The 20,508-nt window shown below is 42.1% G+C and overlaps 1 protein-coding gene across 5 annotated transcripts in view; it reads left to right on the forward strand.

Annotated features, from left to right (window-relative positions):
* Nucleotides 1-10,867: 10,867 nt before the first annotated feature.
* Nucleotides 10,868-20,508, forward strand: part of RALGAPB (Ral GTPase activating protein non-catalytic subunit beta) — a 106,216-nt gene continuing 96,575 nt past the window's right edge. For 4 of the 5 annotated variants that reach the window (XM_007193131.3, XM_028169291.2, XM_007193133.3 and 1 more), the window contains exon 1: nt 10,868-11,131. The gene's annotated coding sequence lies outside the window, so the exon portion shown is untranslated. Of the gene's footprint in view, nt 11,132-14,909; nt 15,013-20,508 lie in introns of all 5 variants that reach the window. The other variant, XM_057528618.1, reaches the window with a different exon arrangement.

Here is a 20,508-nt window from a genome sequence, read left to right on the forward strand (position 1 = left end):
GAGAGAGTATATCTCTTTCTCAAGCACATTTGGAGTATTTACAAATAATGACCACATTATCTGCTGCAAAGCGAGTCTCAAATACCAATGCATCAGTATCACATAGATTACAATATGACTACAACATAAAGATACGTAAAAACAAAACTTTAGACAATACTTAGACTTGAACTATTACGAATATACCATATATCAAAACTTGTGGAATGCAGCTAAAACAGTACATAAGGAGAAGTTTATAACTTCGAAGGCCTTCATTGAGAAATTCCCTATAGTAAAGGGAGCGTGTGACTCATCACATAGGAGACTTACCTCCACTGACCAGTGTGGACAGGATTTCAGAGGGTTTCTCCCCAGTGTTATGGTCTTGGGCACTCCTCCAGGACTTTAGCAAAACCCTGAGGGAATCAGAACCGCAGTGAACCACTGAGATTGAATGTCCCACCAGTTCTGAAAAATGGAGGCACAGAACAGTTCCTATTCGATTCTACAAAGAAAAAGGATAAAGGGAACTATGTTCAATATGCTGTGATAGGGACTTCCCTGGTGGTCCAGTGGTTAAGACTCTGTGCTTCCAATGCAGGGGCGCAGGTTCGATCCCTGGTCAGGGGACTAAGATCCCACATGCGTGCCGTAACTAAGAGTTCGCATGACACAACTAAGGAGCCCGCCTGCCGCAATAAGACCCAACTCAACCAAATAAATAAGTAAATATTTTTTTAAAATCCTGTGGTAAACCATAAAGGAAAAGAATATAAAAAAGAATATATATATGTATATAACTGAGTCACTATGCTGTACAGCAGAGATTGGCACAGCATTGTAAATCAACTGTACTTCAATTAAAAAAAAAAAAAGAAAAGGGATGAGATATTTTCCCCACCCTAGCTTTGTGAAATAAGTTGCAGTTGCGATATCCATCAGAGGTGTTGAGGGAAACCAGAGTTTACGTTATCTTTGATTTAGGTCTGCTAAAGACATTGTTTTGTTGGGAGCAAGAGTTTTATAATTTTTTTAAAAAGCTGTCTTTTCCAAATGCAAGAAAGACAGCTTCTCAACAGTGAAAAAAGTACACAAGAATATAGGTTTAACCTCTTCTTAAAATAAAAAATTCTAAGTAACGAAGTTTGCTCTGACGTCACAGGTATTGCCTTTAAGTGCTACCTTTTTCAGAATGTGCCACCTCCTTGTAAAACTCTCGCCACTTCTAATAGACCCTGTGAGGGTTTTGCTCTCATAGGTTTAGCTGTCTTCTGCTTGAGGTGATCAAGCCTGGGAATACAAAGCTTCAAAGTGCCGATTCTTTGAGCTATTCCTTGGCAGCTCTACCAGGGAGATCATTAACGGTTAGGGTGGGATTCCTTGAGCTCCCTTGGAATGGGCTTGTCGAGGACCACCCTTCCCCACCAGAGAAGAATGTACTAAGAAAACCTACCCTTCTCTTTCAGTCAAGCATTTTCTATGGCGTGGGCTCAACCAAGCATCCCCAGCATCTCTGCTTCTCAGCTATGAAGTGTGATGTGAATGGCTCCCAGGAGGTGTACAGTGTACATCCATATGTGGCAAACCTGCCTACCTTCAGTGGAAGGTGGATGGAGACTTGCCTGGGATAAACCTAGAGTATGTCTCTAACTGTATGCAAAAAACCAGAGTGTGGAGTCAGAAGTCCACAAACAGGGAGAGGCAGAGCTGCAGGACAGGGAGTCCCAGAGGAATTCCAGTCCCCCGTGCTTGTTGTCTGGAAGGCCCAACTTGACCTCTGCCCTCCCCTTATTTGATGACATAAGCTTTCCAATAAATATTTCTTTTTAAAGTATAAGTTAGATTTCCATCGCCAATGCATCCTCGCTAAAAGCCCGAGTTTTCCCCTTAACTTGCCCCAAATGGCCAGTTGTTAAGGTGTTCCATGGAGCGTTTGCTTATCCAGGTTGACCTTGCCTACCTAACGGGGATTCCAGCAAACAGGGCAGTGTATTGAGGTCTCAGAATAAACATGTAGTGACAGCCTTTGCTCCTGGCATTCAGACATCCGTCCATTCTCAGTGGCTTGTCCTTATTTGTTGGTCACTAAATTTATTTCCTTGTATTAAAAATAAAAGAGTAGGCTCACTCCGTCCATGTGGGAGATGTATGTGTGATTTGGACCTTTTGACTGGAGGGGATGTTCTGGGGCAGCCACTCCAGTGGGGGCCCAAGTTGGCAATTAAGACTGCCTGGAAAATGGTGCTTTCAAGAGTGGGGGAAGTGAGCTCAGAGGAGCTCAAGGGGCCTATAGGGAGAAGAGGAGGACACCAGCCAAGGCAGTCCTAGTATGTGCAAGGCCTTGGCAAATATTTTTTGTATAGCCCCTGTCTATATAAACAATTTTCTTAAAAATGTATTACAGAGGGGAATTCCCTGGTGGTCCAGTGGTGAAGGCTCTGCACTCCCAATGCAGGGGGCCCGGGTTTGATCCCTGGTCAGGGAACTAGATCGCACATGCCTCAACGAAAAGATTCTGCATGGTGCAACTAAAGATCCTGCATCCTGCAACTAAGACCCAGTGCAGCTGAATAAATAAATAAATAAATATTTTTAAAAAAATGTATTACAGGGAATTCCCTGGAGGTCCAGTGGTTAGGACTCCGTGCCCTCACTGCCGAGGGCCTGGGTTCCATCCCTGGTCGGGGAACTAAGATTCCACAAGTCACGCTGCGCGACAAAAAAAAAAAAAAAAAAAAAAAATTTCATGGGCCCCATGTGGAGCATTGTGATTTACTGATGAAGATTTAGATAATGGGTAGAGAAGAGGTGCTGAGACTTTATTTCTTGTCCTATCAGTGCACGTGAAGATTCTTGGTAATATCCAGACACCATCTCTTCCTCTTCAACTCCAAGAACCATCTCTTCATGTTATTTATTGTGAAATGTGCCATTCTTGCTTAGTTTCTTATTTCCCACTGCAAAAAAAGGTATGCCGTTTGGAACCTGTTAGTATTGAAGCAATATAGATCTTCTTAACTTTGTATTTCTCTAATACGTTTCTTTACTTATATATTACATTACAATTCATACATTACTCATGATGCTGCAACATCCACGGTGGTGGTCCCTACGTACTGGCTTCCAAGGACTCTCTCAAAGATTTTTACTGTGCCTCATTGATGAGAACTACGAATATAAATCTTACCCAGAGTATGCAGGAAAATGAGAATGATGATCTATTTTCTGGTCATGTTAAATTTATCATTTGCAATATTGTTTTGTAAATGTGGAGTAATACATCTTCCAATCATGACTTGAACTCTCTTTTTTTTTGGTAGAAAGGAAAGTTGCTTTAATCAGAAAGCCAGCAATCTGCAGAGAAAGTAGACTCATGTCCTAAGAACAACTCCAAAGATTCTGCTCAGCCATGACAATTTTTAAAGGGAAAAAGGGGAAATAATCTCAGTTAAATATTAAGAAGGTCATATTCTTTGTCATTTTTCCATTGCGTGCAGACCTGCTGACTTCTGATCTTCCTTTGGATGCTCTCCTGCCCGTGTGGTCTGCCTGCAAATTTACAAAGGGGAAGCTAGGGGTAGATAGTAAGTCATTCTTTAACTACTTAATTCTTCATTATTACTCCTTCTAATCCAGGAAAGGAATCAACAGGTTAGGCAAGGCATTGTGTACATTCAGTAAAGCAAAAATCAGGAGTTAGGTTAAACGTTACCTAGTGGTATCATTTTTATGATTAAGGTCTGAGAAAAACAGAGATGAACAAACAGAAAAGGGACAAAAGAGATGCTTACATATCTACTGTACAAAAGCCTAGATTTGCTGAGAACACCGTATTTCTCTTTTTATTACAAGTCTTTTCTCTGAAGTCAATATTTCATTCTGTTTCTTGGTAATATATATTTTCTCTCTCTTTAACTAATTTTATTCTTTTTTTTCCAATTCTGGTTTTATTTATTTAAATTAATTTTTATTGGAGTATAGTTGCTTTACAATGTTGTGTTAGTTTCTACTGTACAGCAAAATGAATCAGCTATACATATACATATATTCCCTCTTTTTCAGATTTCCTTCCCGTTTAGGTCAACACAGTGCATTAAGTAGTTCCCTGTGCTATACAGTATGTTCTCATTAGTTATCTATTTTATACATAGTATCGCTAGCATTGAGAAGCTAGCATCGTTTTAGATTTGGACTCTGCTATCCAGAGTATTCACCAAGCCCTGGGGCTTCATGTCTTTTGAGAATCGGCTCAGCTGGTTTTCTAGGTTCTCATCCAAGTCTCTGCAGGAAACTGTTGGGTCAGCCAGAGCTTAGGGCTGAGTCCTCTAGGATGCTATTGGAACACACTCTCCAGCTTGGCTTTGACCCTTTGGAGACTGGCTGAACTCGCTAGGCAGTCAACCAACTGCGTTACTGTCCAGCTTACATCTCTTTATCTCAGTTAAAAAGATATCATGAGGGTTTGGGTCAAGGGCCTTTCAGGCATAATATGGTTACATACAGGCCTTCCCAACCTATTAGTCTCTGATTCTATCACAAAAACCAAATAGGACTACTTGCTATAACTTACTCTTGGGAATCCTTTACTGGCTCCTAGAGCTCATTGGTCCCTCTCTAAGGGTCTACATACTACCTATTTGGGAACAATTATAGTTTTTTTTTTTGAATAAATTTATTTATTTTATTTATTTATTTTTGGCTGCTTTGGTTCTTCGTTGCTGTGCACGTCTTTCTCTAGTTGCGGCGAGCGGGGGCCACTCTTCGGTGTGGTGCGCAGGCTTCTCATTGCAGTGGCTTCTGTTGTTGCGGAGCACGGGCTCTAGGCATGTGGGCTTCAGTAGTTGTGGCTCACAGGCTCTAGAGTGCAGGCTCAGTAGTTGTGGCACACGGGCTTAGTTGCTCTGCGGCATGTGGGATCTTCCCAGACCAGGGATTGAATCCGTGTCCCCTGCAGTGGCAGGCGGATTCTTAACCACTGCGCCACCAGGGAAGCCCCTCGATTATAGTTTTGAGTGAGTTAGAATTTGCCACACAGTTTGTCAGGTCTATCAGAATTTATTGAAGGGCTTCTTAACCTAGGGTTTGTGAACTTGCATGGGAATAAATTACATCTTTATTTCACTAATCTCTAACTGAAATTTCGCATGTTTTCTAATTGTTAATGTAAGCAACAAATCACAGTAATATTAGTTAGCATGACCTTGACTTTGTCGCCAATACAAATCATGGATTTTTTACATCACGCTGGAGTCGTTGTAGACATTTCAAAACACCTTTCAAGTTCAAACCTACTTCAAAATTATGGTACTTATAAGACCTGCTGCTAGATCTTGTTATTTAATGCATTACTAAAGAGGCACATATATTACCATATTGCAGGTTTAAAAAAATTCTAATAGCTTTATTTTAATATAATCGGCCTCCCTTGCAATCTGACATATTTCATTTGATGCATTTAAAAATACGACTCTGAGAAGAGGTCTGTAGGTGTCACCAGTTTGCCAAAGGGGCTCATGTACAGAAATCCATGCTTGTCATGATGGTAGCAGCCCCTCCTCAGAAGCCTCAGGGGCCAGAGCTCTGCCCGGAACTCCCCTTTGCCCAGACAGATCTCTCGAGGGGCAAAAGAACCCTCACCTCAACTTTGGGTTCCTGTCTTCTCTTCACTCAGACTAAGCTAACACTAGTGAAGCTTTCCTTTCGACTACACGTCTTGAACTCTTTAGGCCATAATCACTGCATTCCTGAATTATGATTGCTTTCAATGCTGGCCACAGTCCTGCCTTCCACACACCACACCAGCGGGGAGCACAGGAAAGGGGCCTGTGAGCAGAGTGAGAAGAGCGGCCCCCTTCATACAAGGTACATCCATCCCTTGTTCTCCATGGCTTAAGACAGATGAGAGCACCATGTCATCACACTGATTGGAGGCATGAAAAGTACATCAATGGAAAGAGCACATCGGCATTGCAGATCAGCATCTCAAAAGTCCTTGGAGGAAACAGGCATGGCTGCTTCTGCCAAAGGGAATGAGGTGACCACCCTGGGGGCTAGCTGAGGAAGGGACAGCAGAACACACAGAGTAAAGGACATCTGCTGCCCTTTTCTCCCATTTCCCTGGCTGCAGTAGGTCAGAGGGGCACTGTGGTCTGAACAGAGAGGTGCAAGTCAATACCTGGGTCCACGCTTGCAGCTCAAGCGTCTGCAATGGATTGTTGGTGGCTCACAATCTTAAACCCAGCCTGGTTCCAAAGTGAGTGAGAATCATCAAAATCAGCATCCTAATAAAACTATTTTGGCAGCCCAGTCTTGCACAAATGGTGAAAGAACTACTGTATCAGATAGCAAGAGTGAGGTCCTTGCCTGGCTGTCCTCTTGGAACCAGAGCTGGCTATGGGGCTCCATGATATGAGTCCTGGAGTATCTCAGGGCATCTGGTCAACCCCACACATGAGTGAGAGAGGGGTGGGGGTAAGATAGAGGGTTGAAGAGTTCTTCAAAGAAAAGAAATGGAGAATGAGACCCACCGGGGATGGACATGGTCTGGGACGGGGTAGCTGTTCCTGGACGGCACCTCTGGCCAGCCCCAACCACTGAAGTGAGACTTAGAAGATTTCAAGGTAGAAATTTCTGGCCAACAGGACCCACATGGGGCCTGTTCTGGATTGGGGCACCTGGCCAAGATGGCATTGGTTGCCTTGGAGGGGCACTCAGAAAATTTTGGGGAATACCAATCCAAAATGCAGTACCACTTGAGGCACAAGGTCTGGGGCAGGGGACCTCTTACCTAGATCTAATGATATTTTCTACCTCTACCACTGGATATTATTCACTAAGACTTAACGGTCCAGCAAGAAACTGGGTTCAACGCTGAGCCAATGAATCTTCCAGCCACCCACCCATCCATCCAGCAAATGTTCATTGAGCACATACACTGTGCTAGTGTTGCGTTAGGTTCGGGAGAAATAGAAGCGGATCTTCTCAACCATTATCCACACCAAGCTAGTTCTGCACAACTGAAAAAGGAAGAAAAGGAAAAGAAAACTGGCTACAGATGACATACCTCTCATACATCTGTCAGTTAAACACTTTTCTCAATTATGGCTTTTGAAAACTGTTCCAGTTACTATGGTTCCACACAATTTACCCCAAAAATTAGTGGCTTAAAACAATGACAATATTTATTTTGCACATGAATCTGCTATTTGGGCTGGGGTTATCTTGTCTCTGCTTTGCTTGCTTTCAGATGAGTTGGCTTGAAGCCTGGGGACTGGAATCATCTGAAGCCTTCCTCACTCACACGTCTGGCCATTGGTGTTGTCAGCTGAGACAGGTTGTCTCAGGTTGTCAGCTGGAACATGTCCACATGCTCTCTTCATGTGGTCTGAGCTTCCTCCCAGTATGGTGACTGGGTACTGAGGGTGAGCACTGCAAAAGGGGGTAAGCCAGGTGGAAGCTGAATCCTCTTTATGACCTAGCCCCAGAAGTCACCAAGCATTACTTCTGCCCTATTGGCCAGAACAGTCACAGCAGCCAACCAGACTCAAGGAGAGGGAATATGGATCCATCGCTCAGTGGCAAGATGTTGGTTACATTGTAAGAAGAACTGGGAGATGGATTATATATATTGGTGAGGTCAATTCAGGAAAAAAGTGCCGCATAAGGTTGATACAACTGCTCCATTTTTTTTCCTTTTTCAAATGCAATACCTTTTAATACACAGTAATTAAGTACATGATACAAAGTGATTATTCTGACAGTACAGTTTCAGATGAAGACAATTCCCCAATTCATTCTACTTTTATAGTTAGAATTTACGATGTAGAACAGATTTGAATTGTGCCCTGTTTGGAGAATCCAAATGTTTTATTCTGTATAGCATTTCATATGTCTCTTCAGTCCATTGTGCATGCACGCTTTTTGCATATGTTTCGAAGTGTTCTGATGTTTAATTTTCCCTCAAGGTGTTTTGTGTGTGTTATAACTTTATTTTTATGTTGGTTTAAGAGAAACCCTGAAAATTTTTTTTAAAATTGTAAAAGAAAAAGATGCAGAAATATAATATCACCTTTAAAAAACGACTGCTCACTTGTATCTTTCCTCCACCCACCACCCCTCATCTAATATTACATCTTGTCTTCTTGGTCAGTACATTAGTCCTTATACGTTACATTTTTATGTAGAAGCCACATTCTTTTTTTTTTTAGCATTTTATTTTATATTGGAGTATAGTTGATTAACAGTGTTGTGTTATTTTCAGGTTTACAGCAAAGTGATTCAGTTTCATTTATTTATTTATCTTTTGGCCACACCGTGTGGCCTGTGGGATCTTAGTTCCCCGACCGAGGATCGAACCCGTGCCCCCTGCATTGGGAGCGCAGAGTCTTAACCACTGGACCGCCAGGGAAGTCCCACAAAGTGATTCAGTTACACGTATACATGTATCTATTCTTTTTCAAATTCTTTTCCCATTTAGGTTGTTACATATTATTGAGCAGAGCTCCCTGAGCTATACAGTAGGTCCTTGTTGGTTATCCATTTAAATATAGCAGTGTGTACATATCAATCCCAAACCCCCTAACTATCCTTCCCCCCACCCCCGTAGAAGCCATATTCTTAATTTAAAATTATTTATTTATTGCTTATATGATTTTTGTTTCCATTGTTCCATTGCTACATTTTTGTCTGTTAAAAATATTTAGGTGTCTTGGGTTGGAATTGAACACCTATCTTTTTCCCATTAAAATTAATGGAAGGGCTTCCCTGGTGGTGCAGTGGTTGAGAATCCGCCTGCCAATGGGGGACACGGGTTCGATCCCTGGTCTGGGAAGATCCCACATGCCGTGGAGCAACTAAACCAGTGTGCCACAACTACTGAGCCTGTGCACTAGAGCCCATGAGCCACAACTACTGAGCCCACTTGCTACAACTACTGAAGCCCAAGCGCCTAGAGCCCGTGCTCCGCGACAAAAGAAGCCACCACAATGAGAAGCCTGAGCACCGCAACAAAGAGTAGCCCCCGCTCTCTGCAACTAGAGAAAGCCTGCGCACAGCAACGAAGACCCAATGCAGCCAAAAATAAATAAATTAAATAAATAAAAATTTAAAAAATTAATGGAAATATATATATTTTTCATTTATCAGCTTTTCACTTAGAGGCAGAATTTTCAGCAATGAATTAAAGTCATCAGGTGGGAGATAGATGTACTTTCATCATCTCCCTAAAAGTTTTGACAGCCTCCCAGTCCTGTGTCTGTCATTTTTCCAGTTCCCATCACCCATTGCTCTTCTAAGCCATCACCTCCATTATCAGCTCCTTACCTGTCTGATATATTACAGATGTTCCATATTTATTACGTTAGGAATGAGTCTGGTTGAAAGTAACAGGTAACTTGACAAACTGTGGTCTAAAAAATATTTTTTCCCCCTCATAAAACAGGAAGGCAGTCCAGGGTTTGCGCAGCTACTTGAGTATGTCCTAAAGTACCAGGCTTCTTTTGTCCTTTTATTTCATCTTCCTTAGCACAATCCTCCTCATGGTCTCAAGATGATTGCTGCACCTCCTGGTGTTGTGCCTTAGTTCCAAGCCTGAAGTAGGGGAAGGGTGAAGGTCACAAACTTCTCCAAAGAGTTCCTTTTTATTCTGGAAGGGAAGCTGTCCCTTGGGACTGCTGCCTACATCTTATTGGCCAGGACTTTGTCTTATTGCCACTTCTAGCTGCAAGGGAAGTTGGGAACTGTGTGCTTTGCTTTCCAGCCTCTGTAGTTTGGAAAGGCAAGGGATAAGTGGTTGGAATAAATATTGAGAGCCTCTTACAACATGTGCCACACTGCGTTTAATTGAAATGTATTGCTTCGATCCACAAAGTATCCTGGATATAGCCTGTTCTTGTCCTGGAACATTCTTCCTTTTCCTTTTCTCTCCTCTAGTTACTTTCCTGAGTATGTATGTATGTGTGTGGGAGGAGACAAAATATTGAGGAAACACTCTTTTTTTTTTTTCCGTGAGGATACCAGTTCCCTTGTCTCTCCTTCCTCCATGGTCTCTTCTAACTGAGGGTAAGGAGGACGAGTCAGCATCTTCTTTGCTCCATTCTGCTCTTTTCACACACCGTGACTTCAGCACTTCTACCCTGATCCCTTCCTCTCTGACTATCAAGGAGAGTCTCAAGGCCAGGTTCTCCCTCCTCTTCTTTCTCAGCCCAAGTTTCCTCCTTTACACCCCCAAGGGACTTGAGCTGTATCTCTCTAATGGTATTTATCATTTTCTTCGTTGAAGCTGAAACCAAATGATTGGAAGTGGTACTGTTTACGAAATGTGTGGTGCATTGTAGGTGCTCAAACCGGTAGCTCTTGATATTATTACTACTATGAATAATGTCTTATCGCCTATATCAGACTCAGCTCCTTAATGACAGGCTCTGAATCTGATGTCCGATTCATCTTTGTGACACACATCTGGCCTGGAATTGAACATTGCTCATAATGCTATCAATATAACGGGGGGGGGCGGGTAAAGGACAACATTTCAAAGGAAGGGTGCTGTAATGGTGTGAGAAATTCCTAGAACCTGAGTGGGAGCCAGAATCTTGCGGAGAAGACCCTTACTCCGTCCGCATCAAAAACACGCAGAGTCCCAACTGTTTCGTAGGGAAGCATGTGGACCGCCTCCACGCCTATATTGCGATGAGTTAGGAGCGTCCGTCACTTCATCCCTCCTGCTCCTCCGGAAAGGGAGGCGGGACTATACTCCGCGCGCGGCGATCTGGGATAGCTGCGCACGCGCAGCTTCCGGCTCCGTGTCTGGGGAATTATTTGACGCCGCCGCTTCGGCCCCCACACAAGTCTCTGATCAGGCGCGCCGCGCACGCGCAGTGATCCACTAGGCTCGGGGAGTTATTTGACGCTGCCGCCCCTGGCAGTCGGAAGTTGCCTGAGCAGAGCCCAGCCGGCCGGCCCGAGTGGCCTTCGTCGACCCGGGCGCCCTGGGAGAGTCGCTGACGGGTGGACGGAGCGACCGCCTGAGGACAGCCGGCCGGGGCAGCGAAAGCGCCGGGCCTATGGCGCGGGTGGCGTGAGGCGGAAGGCCGAGTGCGGCCGGCGGCGGCGGCGCCCGCCCCAGCAATGCGGGCCCCGCCCGTCGCCTCAGGTAACCGGGCGGCCCTCCCCGTCGCGACCGGACCCTCCCTTCTCCTCCCCTCCGGGTGGTCTAGGGATGGCTAAGCCTTGTTTCTCGGCCCCGGTGGCTCCAAGGGCCCTTCGGAAGCGCATCTCATTTTGGGGGGGACCCACGGGGTCCGGGGGAGCTTGGCCGTGGAGTCGGCGGCTTCTGTCGGGTCTTTTCAAACCCGGGGTGGCCCTTGAGAGCTGCCCCGGCCGGGCGAAGCTCTTTCCTGGCAGCCTGGGGGAGGGGGCGGGTCTGGAGCGGAGCTAGACAACTCTGGCGAAGAATCTGGTCCAGCAGCAAGGTTGGTCGAGTGGCTGTCTCCCTGTGGGGACGATGCTGCCCATTGCACGGTGACTGTCGGATGAGGAAGAGTTAATAATGAGAATAAACAGCTAGCCCTTGTTAAGCGCTTACTGTACGCCGGCCATTGTGCCAGACCATTACGTTCACCCCATCTAACTTCACAGCAACCCGGTAAGGGAGAATGATTATCCCCATCTTACTGACGAGGCAACTGAGGCCCTGAATGGTTAGGTGACTTCCTTGCCCAAGGTCACGGAGCTGGTAAATTTGACTCGAGATTCAAGTTCTTAACAATTAGGTCAGTGGCTCTCCAACTTCGCTGCACGTAGAAATCACCTGGGGCAGCTTTTAAAGATTCCTGATGCCCAGGTAGCAGAGCCAGGCCAATTAAATCACCGTCTTTGGGAGTGGGGTCGGTGGGGGAAGCCAGACAGCAGTATTTCTTAAAGATCCCCACATGAATTCAGTGTGCAGCAAAGTTTGGGAACTGCTACCGTAGATAATTCTGCATCTCAGTAAAACGTTTCGGTGTTTCTCCCGTTTAAGTGTGTAGGAGAATTTTCTGGGAGTTTGTTTAAAATGCAGTTTCCACCCGCAGAGATCTTTTCATTAGGCCCACGGACTACTACACCTTGTGAAAGCCTGTTGGGGGTGGGAAGTAACTTTCTCTGCAGGATTTGTGAGTCAGCTGGACCTTTTAAAGTGCGTGCATCTCATACAAAACTGTTAGTTTGCAATTTTCCTGGATACACAGTACTCGTGGTTACAGCATCTCTGATCTCTGGGTCTTGTTTGAATATGCTGTTCTCTGACTAGTCTGCCCTCTGTGCTTTCTCCCTGCTCCGCCCAGACACACACACTTCTGCTGTTTCTTACACACATGCACGTAGTCTTTTCTTCCCATCTCTGGCTGCGTAACTCCCAGCATTCAAGAAGCCTCTGTGACCCTCACACCTCTCACTCCCAACCACCTTGGGTCTTTCCTGTTTGCTCTTTAGCATCATCATAATGGAATTTACCAGTGATTTTTCTGTGTTGTATTTATGTCTGTTTTATTAGATTGTGAGCGACTTGAACCATGTTTCCTCATCTCTGTATTCCTCCCAGTTCTTTGACATACAGACTCACAAAAGTTTTACTGAATGGAATGTTTGTGTCCCTTTTATGTCACAGACTGCATGCTGCAAACCGATTCTTCTCTATTTCCAGTTTTGCAAAAGGTGTTTGGTAGTTCTTGCTCTACAGAGTTTTGTTCTTTTTGCTTGAAAATACTCTAGTTAGGTCTGTTAACTTTTCCATCCAGCAGTTAAACACATTGAGTTCTTACAACTGGTGAGACACTAGGGAAGACTAACTATGTGCAGTCAACATTGGTTGATTTTTAATATCTAGTTTTATCACAGTCAGATACAATCATTTCTGTAGTGGAAACCCTTTTATTGCCCTTAGGCCTTTGCGTGTGTTCCCTACTAAACACTGTGCTGTCCAAACTAGTGTTTAGTTGTCATCCACTAAATGTTGTTACCTTTCTGGTACTTGGTAAATACTAGTAGATGGAAATGCTGTTGGTAGTAGTTCATCCTGTTACCAGGAGAGATGACTTAAGAAGTACTTAGATTAAAACCTTGATGTCAGAGGAATTGACAAACTTAGTATATATTTATTACAGAATGCCTGAACTGCTGTTGCCCAGCATATTTACAAATTATAAAGGAAGGCAGCCCGGTAATTCAGATTATATTTGTTCTTGGCTGGTCTTAAAACCATGTAAGGTTTATAAAAGTGAGTGAGTGAGTATGTGTGTGAAGGTCATTATGAAGAGGTTTTTGGACAATAAAGTTTTTTATAGTAGTTAAATATGGTAAAGTATGTGGACTGAATAAGAAACACATTTCACGTAATGACATTCTTTACATCATACAGATTGTTATAGAAAGAGTTTTCTTGGTTCTGTTTTGTACTGTTTACTCAAATTTTAGGCTAAGGCTAATGTAGAAACTGATGGGATAATTTATGTTAAATTCAGATACTCAAGAAACTTGCCCTTGTTTCTCGGATCAGATATGGGCAGAGTATCCAGTTCTGGCCTCAGCACATGGAAGAAACTCAATCTTCAAGCCTGAGGTTTAAGTCTCTAGTTTGATCCCCCAGAAAAGGTGAAAAACTACGCCTGCTCAGTTAAAGACCAAAAATGACTCTAATCATTATAGCCTGAGACCTAGAAATGGATTCTTTTTAATTTGAGGTACCCATCAGTGTTAGTGGATGTGTTCCCTGACATGTGTAAAGGCCTTTTCGATAGAATACATGATTTTCTTTGGTGCAAGACGATTAAACGTTTTAGAATTAAGGTACATGGAGTTTAAGTTTTAGATGCAGAAAATAGGTAACTTGCCCAAGACTACTTGGTTGGCTGTAGCACATCTAAGAATAGAATGCAGGTCTCCTTCCTCTGGACTCAGTATCCCCTTCCACCCTCATGCCCCTCATGTGAGAGGATGTCTTGTTTCTTGTTGTTGTTGTTGTTGTTGTTGTGTGTGTGTGTGTTGGGGATGGGGGAAGTGGACAGAGTAGTCTGCTATGTTTGAGATATTAAGTTAGATATATAATGAGTGCTTGTAGTATGACATGTAGTTTGCTATATAAACTGGGGATACTAAGATAAATAAGACACAGCCCCTTTCCTTCAGGAATCTATAGTCTAGTCAGGGTTGTAGTAAAAGTAAAAGTATAGTATCTAAGGCAGCTCTGTCAAATAGAAATTTCTGCAGTGATGGAACTGTTCTATATCTGCACTGTCCAGTATGGTAGCAGTTAACCACATGTGATATTGAGGACTTGAAATGTGACTAGTTTACCTAAGGAACTGAATTTATAATTTAATTTAAATTTAAGTAATATGTGGTTATGGCTGCTGTGTTAGAGCAAGTCTGGGGCATAAAAGATGAGAACTGTGGTGGGGGTGGGAGCAGGCAGGGTATCCATACTTTTTTGGACAGACTAGCAAAAACTACCTGTTTTCACTTTTGGGGAGGAATGCAGGCAGAACCTGTCTCCCTTTCTTGTAATTCAGGTGTTTGATAGGATCCTTAACAGAATCTGGTACACAGGTGAATACATTCCTTTTTGGCCAAGTTTGATTGATATTTGCCTTGGGGGTCAATAGGACTACAACAGAAATATGAAATATGTTCCTTTTGCCTTTATTAGTTGTAAAGGTTATATGGATGACCTTGAATGCACTTATGCACCTTAAAATACAGCATTTATTTACTCAGTTCATTTATTCAGTGTTTTGGCACCCTGTACCCTATTTTTCCTAAGAGAAACAAGGCATGCCTGATAGTGTGTACCTTGCATTTGTACAGCTCAAAGTATGTTGACTTGCGTTGTTTTATTTGATCCTTTTCCCAAGTCACTTTAGCTAGGTACTGCAGGTATTCTCCCTGTTTTACAGGTGAGGAAACTATGACAAAGAAATGCCAAGTGACTTGTCCAAGGTCATATGGTGAGGTACGGAGTCAGAACAAAAGAAGGAGCATTGGACTTCGAGGCAAGAGGTGGAGTTTCTTGTCCCAGCTCTACTGTTACTTGATGTGACCCTGAGCAAGTTGTAGAGGCTAGTGACATCTGTCTTGCTTAAATTTCTAGGCTTGTTATTGAACTGAAATGAAATAACATGTGAAAGGTCTTTGAAAATGATCAATTATGCGAAGGTACATTGTTATCAAGCAAGATCTGCAATAGTTTTTCTGTTGTAGGATGCCACCTTCGTAACTCATCACGTCAGTTACCATGTTGAATACTGCTGTAACATGGATTTATTTATCATGGATTTCTCTTCTTCACTATGAAACTTTCTCTTGGGCAGCCATTGTGTCCTATTCATACCTGCCTCCCTACATGTTAGGACAATACCTGACACATAGCAGGTGTTTAATAAATGTTTGTTTAATGAAATGACTGATGTACAAATTTACAAAGTTAAAAAAAACTGTTCTCTGTAATTAGATTTGAAGCTCCTTGGGAGCAAGGATGGTGTTTATTCATTATTATAGTCCCTGTGTTTGGTGTATAGAAGGCATGTAATAAATATTGGCTGAGTTAATTAATGCCAAGCTGTGGTCTTAGTGTGTCTACCACTGTATTGATCATTTTGGTAGTTTGTCAATTAGACCAAACCTTCATGTTACTTTGTGGTAGTACCTACAAGTCATAAACTGTTACCCAGCACACAGTGACCTGATAGCAGAAACATACAGAGATTACCTAGAAAATGGATACATGCAGAGTTGGGAAGGAGATTAAGTGATCTGCAGGGTAGCACTGTCATCTTTGCTTTCCTCCTATCACTTCTGAAGTTTGAAAGTGGAGACTTCTCTGCTCGCAGCTCAAGTTGATAGCCAACAGAGCCTAGCTGGGAAGGAGACTCATATGATCCTAACACAGCAGTCAAAGCCCTCAACCGTCTGACTTCAGTATCTCACCACAGTGCCCAACCCTCCCTGCAATGTTCCCATCCTTCCTGCCCTCCCCTTCCTCAATATATTAGAGACACTGGAGTCTGCTTTCCTGCTGTCCCTTCAGCCTGTCTTAGATACTTCAGTCAAATTTCCTTAATAGGAATTCAGTTCCTGTTGTATTATTCCTATGATAAAGTTAAACTTTCTCTCATTCTCTGCCCTCAGTTTTTACTAAGTTAATTTCAAATCTCCAATCTGAGGATTCATAGTATTCTTCCTCCATAAGAGCTATCGTTTGTTGATTGCTTACTATGGACTAGATAGGACATGTTCCAAACATCTTACATGTCTTGATTCTCTAATCACAACTCCAGAGTAGGCTGTTATCCTGCTGTTATCTCCATTTAACAGATGAGGATGCTCAGGCACAGAGGTAGAGCAACTTCTGCAGGATTTTCCAACTTGCAGGTGGTGGAACTGGGATTTGAATCTAAGAAGTCTAGTTCCAGAGTCCTGGCTCTTAACCAGTCTCCTATTTGTTTTCATGCTTCTTATCTCTGTGTTTAATGGCTACATTATAGTATATAGAGTTAATATGCCCTAATTGCGAAGGTATTCCATTATTGATGGACAGTTAAATTCTGATCACTTCCCCATCTTATGTGCAATACTACAGTGAATGAATGCCTTGTGCATTTTTCTATTGAGTTGTTTATCAGGATAAATTAAGTGGTATTACTGGGTCAAAGCACCTGATATTACTATGTCTCCCACTATGTATTGGCAAAACATTCGTGCTATCCTTGGGTGAATGGTTAGAAAAATGGCATTAGCCTGAGGTGCCTTACAAGTGTGTCAATTTATCGGCAGGATAGAGCTACAAACAATTCCATGGCAAGTGAACTAGGCAGTCAGGGCCCAGCAGGGTTTTGCCATGGTGCTATCCTGAAAGGTTGATGCACATATGAACATCTTTGCCCAGGAGGACCTAGGCTGTGAATCAATTCTGGTTCTTGAAACTATAGATGTTCTCTGAGATCTCTGGGTTGCTTTGGACAGCCTGAGCTGCAACAGCAAGAGGAGGTTCTTATTTGTGTGTTTAAGACTAGGCTGGCCACTGACAAAACTGGACCCAACAGGACTTACCCTGCCAAATCTGTGACATTACACTCTGCCCTTATCTTTTTTTTTTTTTTTTTTCCTAACAGCAACAAACATGAAACAAAATGAAGTTATAGGACTTCCATAGTTGGGTTATAAGCCCAGACCCTGGAGCAGAGGTGGGATAGGGTGACTTTCAGGGCAGCAATGGCTCATTCATAGTGTATGCCTCCCTACCTTCCCTCCACAAGAATCATGCTAATTCAGTTACCAAAACTAGCATATGCCTTTATCTTTGATCAGAGGCGTAAGTTGACCCATAGATGAGTTCTTCTTAGCTTACATCCTGTTTTGTTTTTTTTTTAAACTTGAATTAGTTGCCAACATTTAAAGAGTGGACTTCACAGAGATGTCCAGACTTTCTGTGTCTCTTGAAAAACTGGATTATCAGGCAACACTGGGTCTACATTCCTTCAAGGTAATAGTTGGCTAGGGCTGAGTAGTGATTGTGTCCTTTAAAGAGAACCTTAATTCTCTAATTTGCCCCAGTGTGCACCCTACCCACTTCACCCCATGTTTGGTTTCCTAGACTGGAGGTTTTTATCCTTCCCGGACCTAATGACTGCTTCACTATCCTGAAATTAACAGATAATATATAACCTACCAACACATAGAATTTTAAAAAAACTTTGAAACTAACTATAACAAATGAAAACCATAAATTACTATCCTTCCAATAAAATTGGTATTTCGGTAAAAATGCTCAGGTAGAGCTATACTAGAGGACATAACAAAGTGGTCAGATGCTTGTGTCTACTTATAACTTGAGAAGTAAGACAGTAATACGGCACTTTATATTTGACATTTTGAAATAAGGGCTAAGTAAGTAGCATGTAGTTCTTGTGATTGTGTTCCTGACAGCAGTGTGTAGTATTAGCAACTCAGACACCACAAAAGGTATGACCTTAGGTGATGTGATTGTTCTGAAATGGTGAACAATTCTTGGTATGGTTAAGGTTCCAAACATAAAAAAGTTGAATCTTTCCTCGGTTTGCATGGTTAATTGTGTTACTGGAAAATTAAGTGTATATTAAAATAGCACAAAATATTTTGTATTTATGAGTAAAATGAAGTTAGATTTTTAGCCTTAGACAATTAAGAACAGAATGATTTTCTGGCAGACATTAGAAAGTCAGGTGAAATGTAGCAAAATTATTCATTGTGCAGGACTGTCACCTGTGTTACAGGATGTCTAGATATCCTGGATCTGCCCATAAATACCATAAATACCAGTAACATGCCCCAATCGTTGCGTTAACCAAAAGTGCACTTAATATTTCCAAAATACCCTGGGGGGGGGGTAGTCTTTTTTTTTTTTTTTTTAATTGAAAATCATTGCCCTAAACTCTTGAGTGTGTCCTGTTGGCCTTACCTCCTAAATCAGAGTGAGTTTTTAATCACTCATTTTGCTAGTTTAATATTTACAAAATGATGCCTTAGTTACTTTGTGTTTCTTTGATTTTTTTTTATGTTTGTTTCCAATGTTTATTTTCTCTTCATTGTTTAATTTGCCTGTGCAGTTGGCCCTTTCTGTTGGTGGATTCTGCATTTGCGGATTCAACCAACCATGAATCAAAGATACTTGGGGAAAAAAAATCCAGAAAGTTCCAAAAAGAAAAACCTGAATTTGCTCTATGTAGGCAGCTATTTACACGGCATTTGTATTGTACTTACAACTATTTACATAGCATTTACATTGTATTAGGTATTATAAGTAATCTAGAGATGATTTACAATATATGGGAGGATGTGCATAGGTTATATGCCACATACTTTTATATAAGGGACTTGAGCATCTGTGATTTTGGTATTGTCGGAGGGTCCTCGAACCAGTCCCCCATGGATACCAAGGGACAACTGTAATTATAAGGTACATCTTTGTCTTATTATTTTTTGTCTTTTATACATTTTGTTGAAATTTAGCAGCTGTATTTTTCTATTACATGCGTTAAATATTTTAGTTCAACTTTTTCTCTCTCTCGGTCTTAGTTGCAGTACGTGGGATCTTTAGTTGGGGCACGTGGGGTCTTTAGTTGCGGCATGCGGACTTCTTAGTTGCGGCATGCATGCAGGATCTGATTCCTGGACCAGGGTTTGAAACCAGGCCCCCTGCATTGGGAGGGCAGAGTCTTACCCACTGGGCCACCAGGGAAGTCCCTACCTTACATGTTTCTTAAAGCATTTATTTCATTTTCTTCCATGTAATCATTTAAACATTAATAGATTTGAAGAATTTAAATTTCTTACATTTAAAAACTTTTTAAAAATTTTAAGAAGAATTTAAGAGCTATTAATCCTGTTTTGATTGGTCTTTCATAGTGTTTTTTCAAGAAAGATACTCCTGTCTTTACTTCAGAATTGGGAAGGGTGGTAGCTGTTTCTTAAAAATGCAAATTCCCAGGCCCTAACCCAAACCTACAGAATTGAGCTTTTTAGGGATGGAGTTTTGAAATCTACATTTTAAACCAGAGGGCCCCCCCCTCAATGATTCTTACGTATACAGTGGAGTTTGAGAGCTAGCTTGTCTTTTTTTTTTTTTTCCTTAAAACATTTTTTTCCCTCTAACAATGTATTATCCAAAATGGCCGCTAAATATTCCTTGAATATTTGAAAACCATCCAACTACTTTTTTTATACTAATAAATAGCTTAAAGCAAATGGACATTTTCAATTTTTATATGTATACAACATGCAAAATTTTGGACTTCCTTCAGTGGCATAAAGGGAACACCTTCTAACATCTTCCTTTTTCCCATTGATAAACCTTGGCATTCTGAAACATTCAGTATTCACTGTGTGCCAAGGACTTCTCAAAGATTCAGGAAGTGACGTTTCCCCTCAAAAAAGGTTGACACAGTTGTGGTGAAGATATCTTTACAAAGCTAATGAATAACCAAACGTGAAGCTTAATATGAATAGTCTGTAGGCACTCAGAGCTGGTGAAGTGGGGTGATGGGAGGAGTCAAAAAAAGTTTTACCAAAGAGGACATTTGAGCTGTGCTATGAAGTGTGAAGACTTAATAAGGTGGATAGAGGTGGGGAACAGCATGAGCAGTAATATAGGGTATGAACAAACTTGTCGGTTTTGAGCAATCATCAGTAGTACTTTGGGTCATAGCTTGGAGGATGGGGTGGGAAAGTGGCCGTAGAAGATAAAACTGGGAATGTGGATAAGCAATTTTAATTAGAATTTTAGCAAGGTTTTTTTCTTTAATTGGATAAAATCATCTTAAATTTTATATAAAAGAGTAAATGCTTGAGAATAACTGATAAAGTTTTGAAAAAGAGTAGTCAAAGTAAAGGGGGCTTCCCTTTCAGATGTTAAAACATTCTATAAAGCCACTGAATTTAAATCATTATGGCTGGACTTCCCTGGTGGCGTAGTGGTTAAGAATCTGCCAATGCAGGGGACATGGGTTCTAACCCAGGTCC

This window comes from Balaenoptera acutorostrata, chromosome 15 (genome assembly GCF_949987535.1).
Source record: "Balaenoptera acutorostrata chromosome 15, mBalAcu1.1, whole genome shotgun sequence".
In the NCBI taxonomy this organism is placed as follows: Eukaryota; Metazoa; Chordata; class Mammalia; order Artiodactyla; family Balaenopteridae; genus Balaenoptera; species Balaenoptera acutorostrata.